Source organism: Martes martes (assembly GCF_963455335.1).
Source record: "Martes martes genome assembly, chromosome: 1".
NCBI classification, from domain to species: domain Eukaryota; kingdom Metazoa; phylum Chordata; class Mammalia; order Carnivora; family Mustelidae; genus Martes; species Martes martes.
The window spans coordinates 117,540,659-117,564,829 of NC_137888.1; the positions used below are offsets into that span (position 1 = coordinate 117,540,659).

At 35.6% G+C, this 24,171-nt stretch overlaps 1 protein-coding gene across 4 annotated transcripts in view; it reads left to right on the plus strand.

The window, feature by feature from the left end:
* Positions 1-24,171, plus strand: part of ZNF148 (zinc finger protein 148) — a 117,522-nt gene that overhangs the window by 22,260 nt on the left and 71,091 nt on the right. For 3 of the 4 annotated variants that reach the window (XM_080799877.1, XM_080799878.1, XM_080799879.1), the window contains exon 2: positions 16,690-16,825. The exons of the other annotated variant lie outside the window; for it this stretch is intronic. The gene's annotated coding sequence lies outside the window, so the exon portion shown is untranslated. The remainder of the gene's footprint in view (positions 1-16,689; positions 16,826-24,171) is intronic. 4 annotated transcript variants of the gene reach the window in all.

The following is a 24,171-nucleotide window of genomic DNA, read 5'->3' on the forward strand; positions in this document are numbered from 1 at the left end:
AAAGAAGCCAGAGAGGAGCTCTCTTGCCCTTTTCTGTCCTGTGAGGATACAAAGACAAGTCTGTTACCTGGAAGAGAGCCCTCACCCAACCATACCGACATCCTGATCTTGGACTTCTAGCCTCCAGAACTGTGAGAAATAAGTTTTTGTTGTGCGTAAGCCACCCATTCTGTAGTATTTTGTTGTCACAGTTTAAATGGATTGTTAAATGGATGTTTAATAATTCCTGAAGAATAGTTTCATTGGATATAGAATTCTTGGTTGGCAGTATTCAAAAAATACTGTTGCCACTTTTCTTGGTCTCTTTGATTTCAGAGATCTGGTGTCATTTGAATTGTTGTGCAATTATAAATAGTATGTTGTTTCTGTGTGTTGCCTTCCCAGTTTTTTCTTTGTTTTTAATTTTGAACATTTAATTATGGTGTATCTTAGTGTAAATTTCTTTGTGTATGTCCTGTCTTGGGTTTGCTCAGTTTTTTGGATCTGTAAGTTTGTATTTACCGCATTTGATCAGTTTTAAGCCATCATTTTTTCAAATACTCTTCAGCACCTCCCCTTTCTTTCTGCGACTCCAGTGATATGAACGTTGGATCTTTTGTTATTGGTCTACAGTTGCCCCAGACTTAATTTTTTTTTCTCTTGTCTCTCTCTCGTTCACATTGGGTGAATTCTATTTCTCTGTCCTCAAGTTCAGTTGTTCTCTTACCTATCATCTCCGTGTTTGTATTGAGTTTATCCAGTGAGTTCAAATTTTTGTTACTGTATTTTTTTAGCTCTATAATTTTCTTTTGCTTCTTTTTTTTTTTTTTAAGATAAATTCTGTGTCTTTGCTGAGATTTTCCATTTTCTCACTTGTTTTGGGAATATTTATAATTGATTGCTGACACATTTTTATTATGGTTTTTAAAAATCCTTGTCAGATAATTCCAGTGTCTGATTCATCTCTGCATTGGCCTTAGTTGATGATCTTTTCCTCACTCATGTTGTTACTTCTTGAGTCTTTTCTGTTTTATCTATTAGGAGTCTCTGGGCCCTATTTACATTTTTATTTTAGTAGACCCTATTTAGATTTAGCATACAGATTTGGGCCCACTTTTGTAAGCTGTGTTTCCATTGGCAATTTAATTTTCAGAGTCTTTGTGGTCACCTTAATTTATCTGTTGCTGTTGGGCTCCCATTTAGCCCTTGTTGATGCTGCCTGGGGGAGCAAAAGGGTTTTCCCCATGCTGGGCTTCTGGATATTGCAAGATGGAAGGAGAGAATTGTGGTAAGATCCTCCTACTGTTCATCCCATGCCTCCCCATTCTTCTCTCTGTCCTCCCGTCTCTGGGTGAGAGAGGAGAGGCTTGGTCCAAACTGAGTTGCTTGCTCTGGTTGGGTTCCTCAGTTTTGCCTACTTGTCTCTATCTCTGGGCAGAAAACAGTCTCAGGCCAAGTGGGTAAGGAAGAATTTCTTCCCCTGGTCATTGTTATTGGCTGGACTTCCAGTTGGATTTCCCCTTTATATTGTAGAGGTACTCCTGTTTAATTTGGGGGAAGAATGTGACTTTCTGGTCTGCCTTCTGTTGCTAAGTTGGTGGTCGGGAAATGCCAGTCTGGGTTGCCTTTTTCTCTTGGGTATGGGAACTCAAAACACCCTGCAGCTCTTTTGTTTCTTGTCTTCTGGTCCCAGACTGGTTCACCGCCTTCTTACCATTTTCTCAGTTTCCCTCTGGTTGTCTCTTGTATTATTTCCATGGTTTATAATTGTGCTTAGTGAGGAGGAGCAGAGGAAAACAGATCTGCGCCATCTTATCTAGACAGGGAGTTCAGATTCCTTAATTTTTGTGAACCTACATGATCTCCAGTCAGGTTATATTAGCTTTGAAAATAATAGTATATGGATATATGCTTTATGAAGTTTTAAGCACTATATAAATGCTTGCTTTGGTTATAAATCAGAATAACAGACACCTAAGTTTTTGGGAAGTCAGTCCTAACCAGTTCAGGAGGGTGCTAGAGAATAGATACATGCTATTTTACTAGGCATCTGTCACATAAACAGAATTTTGTTATGTAGTTAATTAAAATGAGGTTATAAATTCTGAGTATATTTTCAAAGATCTGTTTGTTTAATAAATTATTTGCACTTAAGATGTTTAATAATTCCAGTAGTACATTGTAGCATTTTAATATTAATATTTTCAGAACAATACTGAAAATCTTGTATTATGTGGCCAGTTTAATCTGTTTCTAATTCATGGATTGAAAAGAGCAGATAAAATGTCCTGTCCTGCCTTTACAGTTCCTAATTTTCTAATTGAGAATAAATTGGCCCAAATAAAACATCACTCTACGTTAGTAGAAGCTCGTGTTTTTGAATGAGTTGACTTGCTAAATCGACTTCTCCTCAGTCTCACAAACATACTTCATAAATTGTTAAAACTTAATATAGTTACTGCAGTTATGTTCACTGGGCTCCTTTGCAGCCACTTTTTGAGGTATTCTCTGAATGACTCTGATAGCAAATCTCAGTTTGCTAATCAGGTTAAAAATCATTTGTTTTATGTGTGGGCATAACTCTACATTGTACTGGTGTCTGGTGTAACTCTGGGCATGCATGCATTCTAGATAGGAGATAAGAATAATTGTGTGATTGAATAAGACGGAAATTTCAAAATATGAACTGGCTTTTTGTGGACCATTTGTATGTTTTTAAATGAGAGTTAATTATATTCCATATGAGAAGTAATAATTCCAGTTTCATCTTATCTTTGGTTTTTTAATAATATTTTAACATTATGTTTTTGTTCACAAAGAATTGACACTTTAAAAAATCAATGTAAATAAACTAATTTGTAAATGAGTATTATAATTTTTTAGGGTTTCCTTGGTTATTATTGGGATAATTTTTGTGTTACAAAAATTATGGTTATTTAATTTTCCTTACTTACATGATAACTGTCATAGATAGCATTTTAATTTAAAATTTTATGCTCATTGATATTATTATACTTCAAATGTATAAATATATAAATATATATATATATATATTTTTTTTTACTCCCAGGACATTATTAAGAGTAGCATTAAATATATTTTTAATTTGGGAAGGACTTGTGTACTTAATCCCTTGAACCTCAGAGATAAACAATAATACCTGCCTAGGTAATTGTAGGGGGTCAGGTGAAATGTGACAAGTGAAAGCAGTTTGTATACCACGAAGTACTTTATCAGAGTATGCTTGTATCATCTTTGAGGACATCATTCAAAAATTTGCTTGTGTGATCTTGATCATCATAGTATAAATGTTATTTACAAATTAATGTGTATTCAGTAAAAAGTTATGTACAAGTAAAAGTAAAGCAGCTTTCCTTTTGAGTTTATTGGTTTACTAATCTTTTTTTTTTAAGAGAGAGAAAGAGAATGCACTTGCACATGCAGGAGGTGGAGGGGCAGAGTTGGGGAGAGAGAGAATCCCAAGTGGTCTCCACGCCCAGCATGGAACCTGAGACAGTGCTGGATCTCAGGATCCTGAGATCACAACCAAAGCCAAAACCGAGTTGGATGCTTAACCAGCTGAGAGTGGTTTACCAATCTTAAAAATGAATTTCTGTTAGTAAATTGGGGAAGTATTAGTTAGTTGCTTGATAGTTTGTCATGGTTTTTGGGAGGTGTCTCTCCTTAACAGGTAACTTAGATTGCAAGGTTAGTCCTACCTCTTTAGCGGTTTAGAGTCTAAGGAGTTTATAAAAATGCTTGTGGTGGACAATTGGTTTCTTGTTTGACAAACAAGTTTAGGTGATTTGAAAAGGTCAAGGGCAAATGGAAATTTTCAGTTCGTGGTTTTATTTCACCCACTTTGGTCAGTTTTCTTTTAAGAATTTGATTACTCCTTTGTAGGATTTTCATTTTCAGCTGAGTGGATTAGCCACATTAATTGAAAAGGTTATAAGATTTTGGTCTGATTTTTGTTGAGAGTAGAAATGGCAGGTGGTTCTAGAAAGACCTGGGCATGGTAATTTCTGGGGTGGCTGGTTTGAATTTTTTGGGCTCTCATTCCTGCTTGGGAAAGATCTGGTCATGAAAAATACACGGTTGGACTGTCATTCATATAGAGTTCTAATAACTTTAATTTTTACTGCAGCTAGGGTAAATTAAAGAAACAGATGTCAGTGCTTTGTTACTGTTTAGAAGTTCCAGCCATATTTATAAAAATCTTTTGCCTGGAACAAGCCCCCACCCCCTTTTAAACATTCAGAAAACATCATTAAATCACAAAAATAAGAACTAATGTAATCCTAGAACTTGACTAACCTTAAAATGCGATGTAGTTAAAAGATGCTGAAGGACTTTAAAAGATACTAAAGTATTTTTTTGTTTCAGATTCTTATACCATATGTACTATTACATATTCTTTTATTGCTTTGTGCTTTTCTTGATTACATTTAAAGAGCAAGAGGTAGTAGCCTTTTTATTTGGTAGTACTTACGGAAGCATCAGTAGTTGAAATTTTGTAAGCATACACATTTCAGTGAAATTAAAAATGAGGGTTTTTTAAAAACTTTTTTTTAAATAAAGATTTTATTTATGTATTTGACAGAGAGAGATCACAAGTAGGCAGAGGGGCAGGCAAAAGGGGAGGGGGAAGCAGGCTCCCTGCTGAGCAGAGGGCCGATGTGGGTCTCCATCCCAGGACCCTGAGATCATGACCTGGGCTGAAGGCAGAGGCTTAACCCACTGAGCCACCCAGGTGCCCCTAAAAATGAGGTTTTTAAAAGAGATAATTAACCAAGAACTACAGTTTTTTTCAGTTAGCTTTTCTAGAATGGTTGTATTTGGAAGTAACATTAAGGTGCATAATATATAATAAAATACTTACGAAACAGCTAAGTTTTGATTAGATTGTCTCAGAAATTAATATAGACAGTTCTTGTGGGGGTTTCCTCTCTTATCTGGATTTTGATCATTAATTCATAAAACCACATCTTTTGCAATCTTACTTTTTTAGGCAAAGATGACAGTTGAAACAATATGCTAGGCTGAAATACACTGAGCAAACAACATACAGATACACTTTGAAAATATTTAATGAGATAGGAGTTGCCTAGGTTTGTAGAATTAAACATGGAGCATGTGAAATATTTGAAAAAACTAAAGTTTCTTCTGATCTGTTGTAAAGTGCATGCAGTTTTTGTAGCTTTTCTAACAGTACCTTTGAAATTTGTTATTAGCACTCTTTTAAAACAAAGGAAATTAGGTAGGATTAAATGGTTCTTTACATTGCTAAGAATGATTTTGTTTGATACAATGTTTCATAAAGCTTATAGTAAACACATCAGTAGATTGAATCTATTTTTAAGACCTCTAAGACTTTTTAATAATTTTTTTTGAGGTTTTATTTATTCATTTTACAGAGAGGGAGAGTACAAGCAGGGAGAGAGCAGGCAGAGTGTCTGGGAGAAACAAGCTCTCTGGTGAGCCGGGACCCTAGGATCACGGCCTGAGCCGGAGGCAGCCGCTTAACGAACTGAGCCACCCAGGTGTCCCTAGACCTCTAAAACTTTTTAGGGGGATTTACCAATCTGAAGGGTAATGTCGCCAAAACCTCACTAGGCTGGTTTTGGTATCAGGTTTTGCTGTTTCTTTAGGTTAATGTGACTTTTCTAGATGCTTTAGTTTTGTTATCTGTGATTCTATAGTTGAGATAGTGTTGTGTGGTGATTAAGCTTTTGAAGTTTTATTTCTCTGTTGGAATTAAGCTTTATATAATCATTTAAAAACTATTAAATATCTACTATGGGCAAGGAACTGTTTAGGCACTTAAGATGTATCATTGAACAAAATAAAATTCCTGCCCTTGTGGAGCTTATAGTTGGGAGTAGAAAAATGATAAAAGATCATGAACAGATTACATAGTATGTTGAGAGGTGGTAACTACTATGCAAAATGTGTAGCAGATTAAAGTGGGATTGGGTGAGTGTATGTGGGGGCAGGTTACAATTTTAAATTGTATGGTAGGAAAATGCCTCTTAAATAAGATGATGATTGAGCAAAGATTTGAAGTAGGTAAAGGATTTACTTAGGAGTATCTTTGGGAGGAAATGTACCAGGCCTAGAACAGCCAATACAATATGCCTGGAGACAGTAGCATGCTAGAAGATCTAGGGAGATAAGGAGGTCTGGCTAGTGAGGCTCAAGTGGAGTGAGCAGGGGGAGAATATGGAAGATGAGGTCTGAAAGGTGCTGGTGCTGGTGGTCATGGTGGGGAGAGCATAGCACAACAGATTGTAGAGGGCCTTGCAGACCATTATGAGGACTTTGGTTTTGCCACTTACTAGTTTTATAACCTTTGGTAAGTTACTTAACCCTCTCTCGGAAACTGTGAGTAATCATAGTTCCAGTCTCCTAAATTGGTTGTTTGGATTAAGTGAGTTAATAACTACAAAGTCTTAGGAAGTAGATATTCATTGCATTTTTATTTTTTTTTTTAAGATTTTCTTTATTTATTTGACAGAGAAGTCACAAGTAGGCAGAGAGGCAGGCAGAGAGAGAGGGGGAAGCAGGCTCCCCGCTGAGCAGAGAGCCCAATAAGGGCGTCGATCCCAGGACCCTGAGATCATGACCTGAGCTGAAGGCAGAGGCTTAACCCACTGAGCCACCCAGGTACCCCGTTCATTGCATTTTTAAAATGTGGAATCAACATTAAAAGATTCCTTCTTTTTCATTTAGTAGCAAAGGAAGGATTGATTGCTCTGCCTTTTTTTTTTTTTTTAAAGATTTTTAATATTTATTTATTTATTTACTTACTTATTTAGAGAGCTTGAGTGAGGAGGGGCAGAGTGAGATGGAGAGAAAAAGATTCAAGGAGACTCCACGCTGAGTGTGGAACCCAGTGCAGGGCTCGATCCCACCACCCTGAGATTATGACCTGAGCCCAAATCAAGAATTGAATGCTTAACCGACTGAGCCACCCAACAGCCTGTGATTGTTCTCTGCTTTGATTTTTTCTATAATAAATTGCTTCAACTTCAGTTATAGGCCTTATCACATTATGTTATTATTACAGACCTTATTTGTTATTTGTATACTTGCCATCTTTGCTAAATTATTAACCCCTATGGGCAGAGGCCATGGTATTTTATGCATGTCTTAGGAATCTTAGGTAGCATGTTGTACATGCATATCAGGTGGTCAGAATGTTGACTCAGTTAGTGACAAAAATGTTGGCTTAATGAATCAGCCCGCCTGCACACACGTGTGTGTGTGTGTGTGTGTGTGTGTGTGAATATTGCCAGTCTTTCAAAACTGAATAATGAAGGACAGTAGCTAATAGTCCTTGCAAAATATTTCATTTATTTCCTTTCTGTACCATAGTTATTAAAATTGGTAATGGTAGAAAATCACCTTAATTATTAAATAAGTGTGAGGGTTCATACTATGTAAAATTAGAAGTCCATATTGACAGCATAGTATAGATCTAGTAACATCCTGCTATCTTTGGTTAAAGATAAATATCTTGATTTGACAGCAAGGTATAATACTCCTGCCTTAAAACATGTTTTTAATCTTAATTTCACTGTTTATATCTGCACAAGTGGTATTATGAGGAAATATTTAGCCAGCAAAATCTTAAATCAGAGGAATTGCTAAGGAATATTCACTAACTCCTGATGTGAGGGAGTGAAGCAGGAAAAGAGGAAGATCGTAACTGACCTTTAGGTGGCTGTCCAAGTAACTTGATACCTCTTTTTATACTTATAGGGTCTTAGTTTCCAGCTTGGTAGGTTCTTTTCTTCTCATTTTTGGGGGAGAGAAGTGGGAGAGGAGGAGGAAAGATAGAGACTTGAAAGGAAAAGTGAAATTGGTAGATGATGCTCCATGAATTGAGGGTTCCAGAGACAGAGACTTTGTGACAGGTGAGTTAGAGGAAATTGTGTGTTTCCATGGTAGAGGAAAGGTTGTGATGGAGATGATATTCCAAAATTTCTGTTTATAGATTTAGACCTTGAGGTTATATTATTCTGTGCATGTGAGTGTGCCTGTGTGTGTGTGGGGGGGGGTGCATGTTTCCTTTTCCTTCTTGCGTTACTGTTTTATTTTTTGTTTCATTCTCTTTTAACATGTCTAGTTATATTCTTTGATGTGTGAGAGCCTTAATTTAGAGCTTTCAATAAAAAGTGATGCAAGAAGATGAGTAGGCTTTTTGTGAAAATGTTTTCAACAGAATATTAACATTTTGAAAACATTTGTCCAGCCTGTAGATTTTACCATATTCTGTGATGGCATATGTAATAATGTCTTGATTGTGAAGTAAATATACCCAATCAACTTTGAAAAAGACTCATAATGTAATACTAAAATATATAATTTGAAGGCATTTTTATTTCCTGTATATAGACTTTGCTGTGCTTTTTCTGTTCAGCATTCCAGTATTCCTATAGCCTTAGAAATTCTAAAAGTTGAACACAGCTATGTGTTCTTCACATAGACTAGTGAATAGCAGTGTAGTGCAAATACAGTGTTGCTCTATTTGTTTATAATAGTGTCTACCACAGTAGTATAGTTTTATGGCAAATACATATTAAAAAATTGTTTTACATAATTGAGAAGGTAGCATATATGCTCTTCTGAATTCTTCGCAACAAAACTCTGAGGCAGGCAATCAAGAGTTTAGCAGTTTAAAATAGAGATTTTAGTTTGTAACTATTTTAGCAACAAAGCTACTGACTGGCTGAGGGACTAGAAAGTGCTGTAGTGTTTGTGATGCCTTGATAAAATTATATAAACAGAACTTTGAATTAATATATTGGTTATTTTCTAAAGATTTAAAGTTACTTGTTTTGCTTTTCATTTATAGCTATTTATGATATTTATTGAGCCCTAAAAATGTGTGAGGGCAGCTATATAAATGCTTTATTATTTCTGAATAAAATATTTTATTTGGCTTATTCTTTGTTCCTAATAAAATTTTAGCTTTCAGTCTTCATTACCTCCATTTCATATGCCAGGAAAAAAAACACTACAGTTACATAAATTGTATGTGTCTAATATCAGTGCAATATCAACACAGGGTGTTAACTTTCCGTATTAGTCTCTGTTAAAAGGTTTAGTATAGCATAACATTTAAAAATATGTATAGTTGGGGCACCTGGGTGGCTCAGTGGTTTAAAGCTTCTGCCTTCGGCTCAGGCCATGATCCCAGAGTCCTGGGATCAAGCCCCACTTCAGGCTCTCTGCTCCACGGGGAGCCTGCTTCCTCCTCTCTCTGCCTGCCTCTCTGCCTGCTTGTAATCTCTGTCTGTCAAATAAATAAATAAAATCTTAAAAAAAAATGTGTAGTCTATTTTAGTATTATTAAATACCTTTGCCTTGAAATTTTTAAATAAATACTTAATGTTTTTGTATTTTTAAATAGTATATTAATGTAGTTGGACTTTTGAGCTGAGGGAAATGTTACTTTGGGGTTTCATCAGGAAATGATACTCTTTGAATGATGGAGAGTATCAACATAAGATTTTAATGAAACACATTTTGTGTTTATTTTTTATTTTTTTAAAAGATTTTAGAGAGAGAAAGAGCATGCATAAGTGGGGAGGAGGGGCAAAGGAAGAGGAGAGAGAGAATCTCAAGCAGAGTGCCTGCTGAGTGCAGAGTCTGCCACAAGTCTCAGTCCCAGGACCTCGAGGTCGTGACCTCAGTCAAAATCAAGATTCAGACGCTTAAACCATTGAGCCACCAAGCTGTCCCTACTTTCATTGTTTAAGTTATTTAAGATAATTCTGGGTTATTGCCAAGATTTTAAAGAAATCTTAATCCTCAACTAGAAATTAAATTAGAAGTCCATTTAGTGTCTCCTCATTTCCTTGGGATAGCATTTACTACTAATTTTATTTAATCCATCAGTTTCTACCATGAAGAGAATGTTGTTAGATTTGGCATATTTAGATACCACTATTTTACTTGACTTTAAAAACATGTCTAATCCTGGTTCTTCTGAGGGATAACCTGTATTTCTGTACTATTATAAGGTAGAGGGGAGGAATTGGGAGCTTGGAAATTGAGCCAAGTAGTCTGGTGGGGTGGACATTTGTTTGACATATTTTATAGGTAATCCAACACTGTTTTACTTAGTCTTTAATTTTTACCTGTGATAGATGTCCATGCGCGTGGTATGAACTGCACTGATAAACTAATCACAACTGTTGGATAGTACTTTGTATCTATTGGACGATCCCTTTTCCTTTTATACCCACTTAAATACAAGCATGAATTATGTATGTAAAGATGGTATCACTATATAGAGATAATGAATATCTACATTGAAAGAGTTAAAGTTACTAGTTTTATAGGATGTGGATCATTATCTTTTCTCACTTAGTTAGCTATATTACTTGTATGTCTCTTTTAGGCCCCAGTTCCCTTATTTTAGGAAGATAGATGATTTTCTCCTTTCTTTTTGGCTTAAGTTAGTACATATGTTAGGCCTATGCTTTTATCCTTCAAACTAGTGAAAGAAAATTAAGTATTTAACAGTTTTCAGGGTATTTACGTTTCTGTCAATGGCACATATTCTGGTGTCAATTGTTAATGATCATAGAAATTCTAAAGTTTTTCATAAATTTGGTTTTTGTTTTTTGTTTTTTAAAGATTTTATTTATTTGACAGAGATCACAAGTAGGCAGAGAGGCAGGCAGAGAGAGAGAGGAAGGGAAGCAGGCTCCCTGCTGAGCAGAGAGCCCGATGAGGGGCTCGATCCCAGGACCCTGAGATCGTGACCTGAGCCGAAGGCAGAGGCTTAACCCACTGAGTCACCCAGGCACCCCCATAAATTTTGTTTCGAGAATTCTTTTAAAATGAGGATGTGAAAATAATATAGTGGCCATATTTTAAGATTTCCTTCTTTTTCCATATTTTCTGGTAATTGTCATGTTCAACATTTCTCATTCCTTACCCAGGTTTATTACAAGAGTATACACACTTAGGCGGTAGAGAATGTTATAAGGTTTAAAAAAAAAGAAAAGGTTCTCTCCATTCCTATTCATGGTTAACATTTGTGTGTATATGTGTATTCTGTCAGACGTTTTCTATATATATACACAGACTTTTGTATGTATACCTGTATTTACATATTTTTTACACAAATGAGATCACACCATACATATTATTCAGCAACATGTCTTTTTGTTGTTAACGTTTATATTTTTGCATATCATTCCTTCTCATTTCATTCTGTTTAGTATTCCAATATTTGGATAAAGCATAATTATATTAACTACTAACTTATTTATGTATATTTACATTTTTAGTTTTTTGCTATAATAAGTGGTAATATGGTGAATAATCTTGGGCATATCTTTGCATGTATTTTAAAATATTTCTGCAGTATGAGGGGCACCTGGGTGGGTGAGTCGGGTAAGCGTCTGACTGGTTGATTCTGGCTCAGGTCATGATCTCAGGGTCATGAAATCAAACCCTGTATCAGGCTCCACATGTGGAGTCTGCTCAAGAGTCTCTCTCCCTCTCACTCTGCCCTTCCCCCACCAATTCCTGTGTGTGCATGAGCTCTCTCTCAAAAACAAAACAAAACAAAACAAATCTGCAGTATAAATTCCTAAGGGAAAAATTGCTTGGCCTGAGTGTGTACATTTGATAATTAAGTAGATGAATTGCCTAACTGAAAGATTATCCTATTATCGGTAGTCTAGGATAATGGGAGTCTCTATCTCTGTGGCAACACTAGCGAGTGTCAAACTTTTTAATATTTGTCAGTATTTTGTTGTTTAGTATTGCTTTCCAAAATTTCATTATGAGTGAGCCTGAGCAATTACCCATCATTATTGGCCATATATATATTTTCAGTGATCTCTTCGGTCATATGCTGAGCCCTTACCCATTCGTTAGGCAAATTTATTTTCACGGAATTTTTTTTTTCTTATCCTTAGATTTTGTTTTTGCCTTTATATAAGTTTTAATTTTGTAGGATTGAATTTAGTGATCTTTTCCTTTATGGCTGGTGGTGGGGGATTTCTATGTAAAGTTTAAAAGCTCTTCATCCTTGGTTATAGGACTCACTTTTTTCTCTCTGTTGTCATGTCTCTGAATGACATGAATCCCTGGTTTGACATAGTTTGACATTATTATTTTCTTTCTTAGTAACCCATAAAATAGCTGTGTATCTTAAGATTGGTAGTTTTAGATTCGGTGAACTATGGTACTTGAAAAAGAAGTATACAGGTTTTCTATTACTTTTTAATGGTTTAAATTGCTGAAAATCTTGATGTGTGTTGAATGTATTTGGTATAAACAATAGGCGTAGAGCTCTAGCTTTAGTTTTTTTTTCCAGCTGGCTAGCTGGTTGTCCCCATTCCAATTATTGAATGGTGCATTTCTTTTTTATGTATTTGAAATGCCACATTTATCATATACTGAATTTCCATGTTTTTGAAGGGCATCTGTCTGAAATAATTTCTGTTCAGTTCATCTACTTGCCTCTTTGTATACTGAGAGTGTTAAGAGAATTCAGTAATGGAACTGGTTGTATAATTAATATACACAAACAATTTTTTATACAAACAGTAGGCATTAGAACTAATATTATGGAAGAAAAAGTATACATTGACAATAACAATTAAAAATATAAAATGCCTGGGAGCGGGCTACTTGAAGAAAATTTTGAAACTCTACTGAGGGATAAAGAAGATTTGAATCAGTTCAGATTTTTGGTAGGAGGTTGTGATACAAAGCTGTCATTTCACTATAAAAATAAAATTGATTTTTGTTTATTGATTTAATATTTTATGATATTGCTGAACATGCTTATTTGTTTTCTTCCCATCTTAGTTTGTTGAGAGTTTTTATTACGAATAGGTGTTGAATTTTGTCAGATGGTTTTTTTTCTGTGTCTCTTGAGACAACCATGTGGTTTTTGTCCTGTATTCTCATAATATAGTGTATTACCTTATTTGATTTTCAGATGTTAAACCTTTGCGTTCATGGGATATATCCTACTTGGTCATGGTATATAGGCCTTTTTATATGTTGCTAGATTCAGTTGGCTAATATTTTGTAAGGATTTTTGTATCTAACTTTATAATTGTAGACACTGCTGAGTAGTTTTTATGTGATGTCTTTGAATTTGGTTTCAGGGTAACTCTGGCTTCATGGATTGAGTTGCAGAATGTACCGTCGTCTTCTGTTTTGTGAAGGAGATTGTGAAGGATTGGTATTTCTTCTTTAAATATTTGATGAAATTCATCAGTGAAGCCATTTAGGCCTGTTCTTTCCTTTGTGAGAAATTTAAAAATACTAATTCAGTTTGTTTATTTGTTATATTCAGATTTTTCTGTTTCCGCTATAGTCTTTTTAGGAATTTGTCCATTTTATAAAAGTTGTGTAATTTCTTGGCTTAAATTTGTTAGAATATTCCTTCCTTTATAATTCTTCAAATTTTTTTGAGGTATAATTAACATAATTTTTATTAGTTTCAATTGTAGAACTCTTCATTTTGTGGGGTCTGTGTTACCATCCCCTCACTCATTACTGGTTTTTGGTAATTTCTCTTTTTTCTCTCTGTTCTTAGTTTGTTTGTTTGTTAATTTTGTTGATCTTTTTAAAAGAACCAAGTTTTTCTCTAATTTTGTTTTGTATTTCATTAATTTCTGCTCTGATCTTATTCCCTTTTGTCTGCTTACTTTAGGGTTTGGTTTGTTCTTTTTCTATTTTATTAAGTGGAGGCTTTTGTTATTGATTTGAGAACCATTTTCCCCCCCAATATATAAAGATACAAGCTTCCTTCTAAGTACTGTTTTAGCTGCATTTATGTTATTTATTTTTTTATTTATTTTTTTCAAAGATTTTATTTATTTGACATAGACACAGTGAGAGAGGGAAAGCAGGCAGGGGCAGTGGGAAAGGGAGAAGCAGGATTCTCACTGAGCAGGGAGCCCAGTGTGGGACTTGATCCCCAGGACCCTCGGATCATGACCTGAGCCAAAGGCAGGTCCTTAATGGCTGAGCCCCCCATATGCCCCCATTCTTATGTTCTTTAAAGATCTTGAGAGAAGAAATGAGAAAAATATATTTATAGAGTCCTTTAGTTTAACCCAGATATTTTCTATTTCTGGTGCTCTTCTTTTTTCCTGTGTATTTGAATCTGTTGTCTTTTCCTGAAAGCTGAAAGCCTGATGGACTCCCTTTAGTATTTCTTGTTAGGCAGGTTTGCTAGCAAAAAAATCTCTAAGCCTTTTTTTGTCTGAGATAACTCTTTATTATGCCTTCATTCTTGGAGGTTGACAGCTTCTATCTTTCTTGGTTGACAGCTTCTATCTTTCAGCACTTTGAATATGTCATTCCACTGTCTTCTGGCCTCTGTTGTTTCTGATTAAAAGTCAGCTGTTAATCCTGTTGGTTCCCTGCACATGCTGAGTGATTTTTCTCTTTGTGCTTGCATTATTCTCTCTTTGTGTTTGCTTTCACCAGTTGAGTATGATGTGTCTAAGTGTGGGCCTCTTTATATTTATCCTACCTGAGAGTCATTGAACTCCTAAGACCTGTAGATTTAATTTCTTTCTTTCTTTCTTTTTTTTTTTTTAAGATTTTATTTATTTGCCAGAGAGAGAGAGAGTACACACACGCAGGCAGAGAGGCAGGCAGAGGCAGAGAGAGAAGCAGGCTCCCTGCCGAGCAAGGAGCCCGATGCGGGACTCGATTCCAGGACCCTGGGATCATGACCTGAGCTGAAGGCAGCGGCTTAACCAACTGAGCCACCCAGGCATCCCAATTTGATTTCTTTTTAACTAAAATAAAATATGGGAAGTTTTGGCAAGTATTTTATTAAAAAATTTTCCCCCTACCCTTTCTGTCCTATCCTTCTGGGACTCCAGAAGTGTTAATAAGTTAGCCTCCAAGGCTCTGTTCAATTTTCTTCAACTTATTTTCTCTCTGTTCTTTAGACTGGATAATTTCAGTAGATAGTCTTTAAGGTCATAGGTTTTTCTGCCATTTTAAATCTGTCATTGAGCCCTTCTAGTAAATATTTTGTTTTAGTTACTGTGCTCTTCAATTGCAGAGTTTCCACTGTGGTTCTTTTATGTCATTTCTGTATACATTTATTGAGACTCTCTTATTTGTTGATTATTTTCATAACTAAAAAAATTTAAATATGTGTTCTTTTTACATATCTGTAATAAACGTTTTGAAATCTTGTTTGCTTAAACCAACATCTGAGGATACTCTAGAAACTGTACTGACTGCTATTTTTTGTTATATTTAGGTTACATTTTTCATTTGTTTGTAATCTTGTAATTTATTGTTGCAAACTAGGCCTTTATTTTAGGGAAGGAGATAGGAAGAGAGAGCATAAGTAGGAGGAGGAGCAGAGGGAGAGGGACAACCAGACTCTGCTCTAAGCAGGGAGCCCAATGTGGGTCTTGATCCCATGACCCTGAGATCATGACCCGAGCTGAAATCAAGAGTCAGTGCTTAACCCACTGAGCTACCCAGATGCCCCAGGAATCTGATATTTTTAATGACTTATGATAGGAAATTCCATAAACTCTTGAGTCTTCTGTTGCTATGCTCAGAAATACTGTCAGACAGGTTGATTGTGTATAGCTTGTGTTCTTCATTTTTATTTTTTGTTTTTTTTTGGGTATGGCATACTGTCTTCCTGTGATTAATGGTTGATTGTACTCATCTTACTGTCAGCTTTTCCTGTTAAAGGTGACCTGGCTGATTATGTTTCTATATCTAAGTATTTAATAGGATTTTACAACTGTAATTGTTTCTATTGTGAATAAATACATATTCTCTACATGACTAGTTCTGTTATTTGTAAGGCCTGGTATTGTGTTTGCTTCCCTCTTCACTTCATATACATGCAAAGTAGATATGAATAATACTATTAAGTGGTTTTGTAATCTTTGCTTTCTCTTTTCTAGCTTTTTAGGTCTGTAACCCTCTGAATTTCCCTAAGCATCACTTATCTCTAAAGCTGTAGACTCCAGATTAGGCAAATTATTCTTTTAAAAATTTTTTAAAAAAGATTTATTTATTTAATTTTGAGAGAGCGAGCGAGCATGGGTGTGTGCATGAGTGGTGGGAGAGGGAGAGAAGCAAACTCCTCACTGAGGGTGGAGCCTGATGCAAGGCTCAGTCCCAGGACCCCAAGATCATGACCTGAGCCGAAATCAAGAGTTGGCCGCTTTGGGGCGCCTGGGTGGCTCAGTGGGTTAAAGCCTCTGCCTTTGGCTCATGGTCATGATCTCAGGGTTCTGGGATCGAGCCCCACATTGGGCTCTCTGCTCGGCAGGGAGCCTGCTTCTCTCTCTCTCTCTGCCTGCCTCTCTGCCTACTCGTGATCTCTGTCTATCAAATAAATAAATAAAAAATCTTTAAAAAAAAAAAAAAAGAGTTGGCCGCTTATCCGACTGAGTGACCCTGGCACCCCTAGGCAAATTATTTTTTTAAGACCAAGGTTATTTCACAGTTACTACTTACCACTATTTTATCTTCCTAATTTCAAACCTAAGAGCAAGTCATTGTACCAGTCATTCAGGCATGGTTTCCTATTTACAAAGAATGATCATTTCATTATTCATACCAGTTTTTCCATGTTGTATTTGTACAGTATTTTTTCCCTTCATAAGTAATGTATTTTGTTGTGTGTTTTTCTATTTCTTTCTTTCTTTCTTTCTTTCTTTTTTGTAGGACTTGGATGGCATAAGTGATTAAGGTGGTGTTGAGGGTCTCTGAAGCTTACGAAAGGTAGAAACTCAACCATGATTTCTTTTTCAACTCTACAGCATTCCCTTCCTTGAAGTCTTCATTTTTACCTTAGTCTCAGGTAATGTCAGCACTTGTTTTTCATAATCATGAATAAATTAATTTTTTCAAATGTGAAACCATTTTTGGGTGATAGAATTTCATGTTGATTTTTGTACCATAGATTATGTTTTGATGTTTATATCTGTTAGAAACTTGGAATTTTAATCTTTCTCTTAAGAAAACTCTTACGAGACAATTGAGGAGTAATGATATCATTTTAGATTTTAAGTTTAGTGCAGAAAAATATGTGTAGCTTATTATGTAACTTAAGTGAAATTTAAGTGGGAAGATGTTTTCTCTTTTAACCTTTTTTCAGCAGGGTATTGTATTTTTCACTCATTTGCCATTAACACATACAAACCCATGTTAAATTTTTCAGAATTTCCGTGGAAACTCTGTTTTCATACATTGGAAAACTAGTTAAACCTATTATCAAATTCAGTAGTGTTTAGCATATAATTTATAAAACACGAAAAACATACCAGTTACTGTACATTTGTACATACTGTATGTTTGCCTAATCATTTATATTAGAGATACTAGTTAAAATATAGACTTGGCCACGGTGACAGAGGCTTTAAAGGTAGAAGTATATTTATTTGAGAAGTCCATATAAACAATCTTGAGATTTTATAGAGGTTCTAGAATCATCATGACCTGGATGTCTTTGTCTTGCTCTTCTTAATACGTGGCTTCTCTCTGGTGGTCCCAGATGGTTACCATTGTGTCTGTCAACAGGAAGGAAGGAAGGACATTTTCCTTCCCTTTAAGAGGAGTTATATATACCATTTCTATTCATATTCCAGTGGTTATAACATTGTCACATGACCACAGCCAGCTGTATAAAGAAGGCTGAGAAATGAATCTTACTAAAGTAGCCATGTGTCTCACTTAATATTTTATTATTAGTCAAGAAGGAGAGAAGAGATTGGTTGTGGGGAAGAAGGGGAAATATTTTGTGTGTTATATTAGGGTTTCTTTCAGATTTACTTTCCATTAACTAGTGTGGATTAACATTAAAATATAATCTTTATTATCTAAACATTACCTCTTGGCCTGGGACATATTTTGGAAATTGTGTTTACTTGCATTCTGAGACAGTTGAAGTTTTGTGACTAGTCATCATGCCTTTTTTTTGTTTGTTTGACTAAACACTGCTAATCTTGATATCATAAGATGAAATAAGGTATTAAAAGTTAAAATCGCCTTGAGATAATTCCTTTTTTTTTTTTTTTCTTCACTGCCATTAGGGTGAAATGATTTGTCTGTTATTTTACACTCTAAAACAAGGGGATTGGGGTCTTGGATGGGAGGATCTTTTCAGTTACACATAGAGCTAAATGATCTGTAACTAGCTCCTTCTAATTCTAAAGAGTCTGTTACTCTAAATGTTTAAGATCAGAACAACTTATCCTCAAAGACATTATACACTTCAAATAGTTCTTTTTAGATGAAAAATACGTCATCATACATTGTATTTTTTGGTTCTTGTCCTGTTGTAAATATTGTATTTGGAAACAAGTATCAAATATTATATATTATAGAATTTATTAAAGTGTTAAAAACCAGTTACCAATTTTCCACATTATTTTATGTCAACATATTTTAACCTTGGAACCCTTTTTAAAAGACTTGAGGTAACAGTTAGTTTTGATAAATTTATGTACTTACATAGAGCATTTACAGTAGTCCTGTTGACTTAAGGTTATTCCTGAATAGGGTAAGACATTATAGTAGTGTTTTTGGTATTGAAGATGTAAATACATCCTTAGTTCATACTTAAAAAACAGGGTTTGTATTATTAAAATGAGAGCATTTATCTAAGTTTAAAAACTGTTGATATTAATAGCACTTCTTTGTTTTGAAATAAGTTTTGGTTACTATGTAGCACATATTAAAAATAACTTAGGTCTTTAATGTTCTTAGTGTACAGGGAAGTTTGTTTTAAGAAGTGTTTTTGATACTCCTTTTATTATACAAAACTATAGAAAATTCATAGTTTCTTAACAGAATAAGTATTTTTAACATTAGTGTTTGAATTGTTGATATTGGCATAAGATGTGATGGATGAAACAACTAGATCCAGCAGAATGTAGGGTTCTGTTTTGTTTGGACCTTTTTTTAATTCCCCTTCCTCATTTTCAAGATAATTTACAGCTATTTCTTAACAGTATGAGTTGCCAAAAATTCGATGTTTTAATGTTTTTAAATATCACTATTTTCTTGTTGTTACCTTGTTTTATTTATTTATTTTTAAGATTTTATTTATTTATTTGTCAGAGAGAGTGAGAGGAGCGAGAATGAGCACAAGCAGACAGAGGGGCAGGCAGAGGCAGAGGGAGAAGCAGGCTCCCTGCCAAGCAAGGAGCCAGATGTGGGACTCGATCCCAGGACGCTGGGATCATGACCCGAGGCAAAGGCAGCCGCTTAACCAACTGAGCCACTCAGGCGTCTCTTGTTACCTTGTTTTAGAAGACTTTGGTGAAGAGTATTTGGAATACAGAATATGTTTAGATTCTGCTTTATTTAAAGGGGGAAGCAAGCATATGGAAATGCCTGTTAATTTTGACTTAAATATTTGCAAATTATTTTTCTGTGGTTAAGAAAGGGTCAGAGATTTTTCTTTACTTGTTATATTATATAAAATGACAGATCTTAGCTTATATTTTCTCTTATTTAATGTCTTTAATTGTTGCTAGCACTGATCAGAAAGAGCATTTTGTCCAGTTGCCATTATTATAAATGATGCTCCTGTTAGAATGTTTTGAACTAGTAGTTATTTAAAAATCATCAAGGAGTGTAGTTTACAAGATATACTTTATAGATGCAAAATGGTAGTTATACAGAGGTGTATCTGAAGGGGTTTCTGAATGTAGAATATGCCTAGACAAGAAGTAGACTTTGTTTTTAAATTAGAGATGAAGCATTTTTTTTAATAGATAAAACTATTCTTTTGAAAGATGAAAGAGAATAGGAAACTTCTTAAGAATGACCAGTGGCAAATTGTTAATCCATATTGATCATGGTTTGCTTTGTCTGAGCGGTTGGTCTTGAGGCTGACTGATACTTGTGTTTTCAATGCTGGTATTTTTTAAGCTGTAATTTCTCACTGACTCATACATAGGTTGGAAATGTTAATATCCAAATTAATATAACCAGCATCCTCCAGACAGCAAGGAGTTTGCTTTGGGTCAGAAGTAATTTGTAAAACGTAGCTTTTCTGTTTCAGAATAGGTTCCTTTGAGTACTTTTCTTCTGCCTTTAAGTGAGGTTTATAGGTTGAATGGGTTCTGGTACAAGGCAGGGTATTGTTGATTTGGGAGAATATTTTGAGTTGGAAATTATACTTTTTATAGAAAAGAATGATGTTTAATTCCTAACCTTGCCCATTATAATCTGTTTTGACTCATAATGTTGGAAGCTCTACATTGTTCAATAAAGTTGGTGGAAAATAATATACAACCAGACTAAGTAAATCAAACAGAAAAGCAGTATCTTTAAATGAGAAATATTTCTTTCATGTTTGAATGCAAGATTTAATTAATGGTGATAAAGTGGCAGGTGAATATTTGTGTACGTTCTGAGGGGGAACTAGGTGCTTCCAAAAATTTTAGAGGATTATGGCAGAAGTCTTCCAAATCTGTTTTCACCTTAAAATATACAGCCCTCTTTTCTTGGAATCAGGTGTTCTTTAGAACCTCTCCTATATTTATCAGCCATACTTAGGATTATTTTGTTTGATTTCCAAGTGAAAATGGTTAGGTAAAAGAGAAAGGGAGTTGCCTGAAGTAGCTTGGTAAAGGTTTTTTTTTTTTTTTTTTTTAGTTTTATTTGTTTATTTGACAGTCAGAAATCACAAGTAGGCAGAGAAGCAGGCAGAGAGAGAGAGGAGGAAGCAGGCTCCCTGCTGAGCAGAGAGCCCGACATGGTCCCAAGACCCTGGGATCATGACCTGAGCCAAAGGCAGAGGCTTTAACCCACTGAGCCACCCAGGCGCCCCAGCTTGGTAAAGGTTTGAAGCCTGCTTCCCCCCTCTCTCTGCCTGCCTCTCTGTCAGACAAATAAGTAAAAATCTTAAAAAAAAAAAAAAAAAAAAAAAAGGAAAGATTAAGATGGTATATGTAAGCCTATGCAAAAAAGAATGACAGGAGGATTTTACTAAGGTGTGAGTGGTAGTGGGAAAATAGCAAATGTAGGAAGTGTCCATTTGCCTTCCAAAGGCAAAAATGAGATTTTGTGTCACAAAGTTCTCCTGTGATACCATGTGGTGGGAGTAGTCTGCTAAGGAGACTTGGATTGCTTTACCAAGCCAAGCAGTGGTGACGCAGTAGCCTCAGAGTAGGTGAGTGAGAAGAGGAGGAGTCTTGTGAGTTCTGAATGTGTTCATGTCCCTTTTCAAAGGGGAAGGTTAGTATACTAAGGCAAAAAGTGCACTAACCCTGCTAAGCCCCTTTTGAAATGCCAGTGTACCTCCTGGCTATGACTTGGTGTAAACCCCAGTTTATCTGTTAAATGGGGATATACTTTTATTGTCTTGAGTGTTACTATACGTGTTAAGTGATGTAATATATATAAATGTACCCAGCACAGTGTCTTACAGCTAGCAGATCCTCAACTTGTATTAGTTGTCCTTCCTCTCCAGGTAATGATAATCTCTGAACTTTATAATGCAGACCCAAACCTATTAATAAATTCAGAAAGTCCTTTTCCTTATTAATTGCATAGAAGTCCCTTAAAAAAAAATCAGTAGGCACTTTAAGTGCCTTGCAGAGTTGATTAAAAATGAGTAGTAGTGGCCAGCTTGTCCATATGTTATGCTTCTGTTAACTTTGTCTTCTGAAAGCAAGCCCAAACAGTCCCCTCAGCTTAGAAATAATTATCACAAATGCTTTTATTAAAAGCCCATGTGTTTAATTCCTTATTGAAAACCCTGACGCAAAGCTTATTTACTCCATTTCCTCTTATAAATCTATAAAGCTTACTTTTTAATTGCTTGCACACAGTTGATTAGAAGCATTAAATTAGAAGGTGGTGACAAGGAGAGTCAGCTGTCCCTTCTGGAAGACAGGAGAAAGTGATGGCTGATAATTTATGTTCTCTTTGAGTAGAGCATTGCCGTTAGACTTTAATGACTAGGGGCTACCTAATTGGCCACAATTTGAATTACTTTTACACAGCTGAACCAAACATTTTTCATTAGGAGAGGATGGTAAGGAGTGTGTGGGAGACGGATCATTCAATGGAGCAGGAAACTGTATTGTGGTGCCCTAAATATCCCTGTTGCTGTACCTGTCAGCTTTTTTGACAGAGAGAGGGGGAGAGAGAGAGAGAGAGAGATGGAGATGAGGGAAGAATAAAACTTGGAAGGGAGAAAGAATGTAGTTTGAAGTAATCTGCTAAAGGGAGATTTAGGAGAAATTGGCCTGAGGTGGGCTGGCTTCTTCCTCTTCTCCTCCCTTTTGCTATGTTCTGGTTTTTAGTGATCTCTGTTCTGGGTAACTCTGAACTTCAGAAGAAAGAGGGCTATCCCTCTAGCTGAATTAGCCCTAGGACATCATTGTCCATCTTGTCTTGGCTCTAAACAGCTGTGACGTTTTATACTCTTTGTCAGCTGCCCATGGTCCCTTACAAAAGAATTTGTCATCACAAGGAACTCGGGGTGACTGGCTGTTTATTACTCCACCTAGCCCTTCTTTTTTCCCTGGTTGGACAGAAGCTCCTGGGAACACAAATTGTTTATTTCTTTTTTTCTTCCAGAGCAGGCTTTCATGTAAGTGACATGATTTAAAGGAAACATTATTTCTTTCTTCCTCTCTGCTGTGTAATACCCTGAACACCTACATTTCCATTAATTGTATAGATGTTTGGGTCAAAAAGCATTAGTTGGCTTTTTGACAGTTTAGCATTTAATGTTCACTTTTTAACATGGATTGATTATATCAGTTTCCTTTCTTTACTCCTGGCTGATCCTCCTTGGAAATAACTGAAGTTAAAGAAGGAAAGTAGTCTATATTAACTTTTGTGCATAAGGACCTTTTGTTGTATTCGGGCTGTTGAATGTGCAGTGAAGCACATTGAGAGCTTTGACTGAGACCATGCAGGAGTTAGAAGGGGGAAAGTTAAAGATGGTGAGTGAATGTTAAGAGAGTTTCAGAGGCAATAGAAAATGGTCTTTCCTTATCATTTTTCTTGTAGCTTTGTCCTTTTTTCTTTTACTCTATGCTTGGTGAAATTAACTTTATTGTTTGAGAACCTTATCTAATTTCCTGTTCAGCGTACTCTGCCCATTTACTAGTTGAGATGTATGGTAGAAGAATGGTTCAATTTATATGTCTATGTGTCTTCTCCTTGATTGTTTTCACCTAATATAACTCAGAACTTTTCACCTGGTACATACAGCAGCCTCATTCCTTTTAATGACTGCATGCATTCCATTGTATGGTTGAATCATAATTAATTGAACAAGTCTTCTATCAGTTGATGCTTAGGTTGTTTCCAGTCTTTTCCCACTGAAGGGTTGCACCAGACATCCTTGTACATATATCTTCGGTTAATTTTGATGAATTACTTTATATGATTATGTATATTCTTAGCAGTGAGGTTGCTGGGTCAAGGGGGCATGCAGTTTTCATTTTGATATTTCCAAGGCTTGCTTTAAACCCTTGTCAGAGCAGTGTTCATTGATACTGAAATCTGTATCTTAGTATTTTCTGGTGTTTCAGGGAAGTTGTTTCAAAACAGTTTCTCAGCTAGCCAGTAACTCAAAATATATGGCTTAATTTGGGGTCACAGGAATAAGAAATCATACGTAAAAAGGAAGAGAGATTCCTTTTTCTGTGTCTGTGGCCTGATTTCAAGCAGATTTTCGAAGAGGTCAGATTGTCTTTTTTATTTAGTCTTTCCCCTTCCTTTTCCATTTGCTCTCTCTATATTGAGGTGTGGTATCTTCCTGTTCCAAGTTCCTCACCCTGGCACTTAATGTAAGCCCACCTTTTTTCCCAAATAGTCTCTGTCCCCAAAGTACTTTGACTTCCTCAGTACTTACTGTTTTAGCCTCATGTTAGGGATAAGGTCAGTAAAAAATTATATTTTAATGTTTATTTTCATATGTACATTTTACGTTAACAGTATTTTAGGGGTATAGTTTTAAATAGTATGCATATATTAGGATATGCTCAATTTTAAAAAAGTGATGAGGTGCATGATCATAAAAAGTGGAGTTGGGGACCATTGCTTTAGGGAAGTGTAGACCTTGTGTCAGGTTAACAAGTCAGCTTCAACTTTCGCCACTTTTTCTTTAAAGTTATAAGTTCTGTCCTAGGTCAGTTTTAAGTTGACCTTTTAATGACTTCTTCTACATCTCCC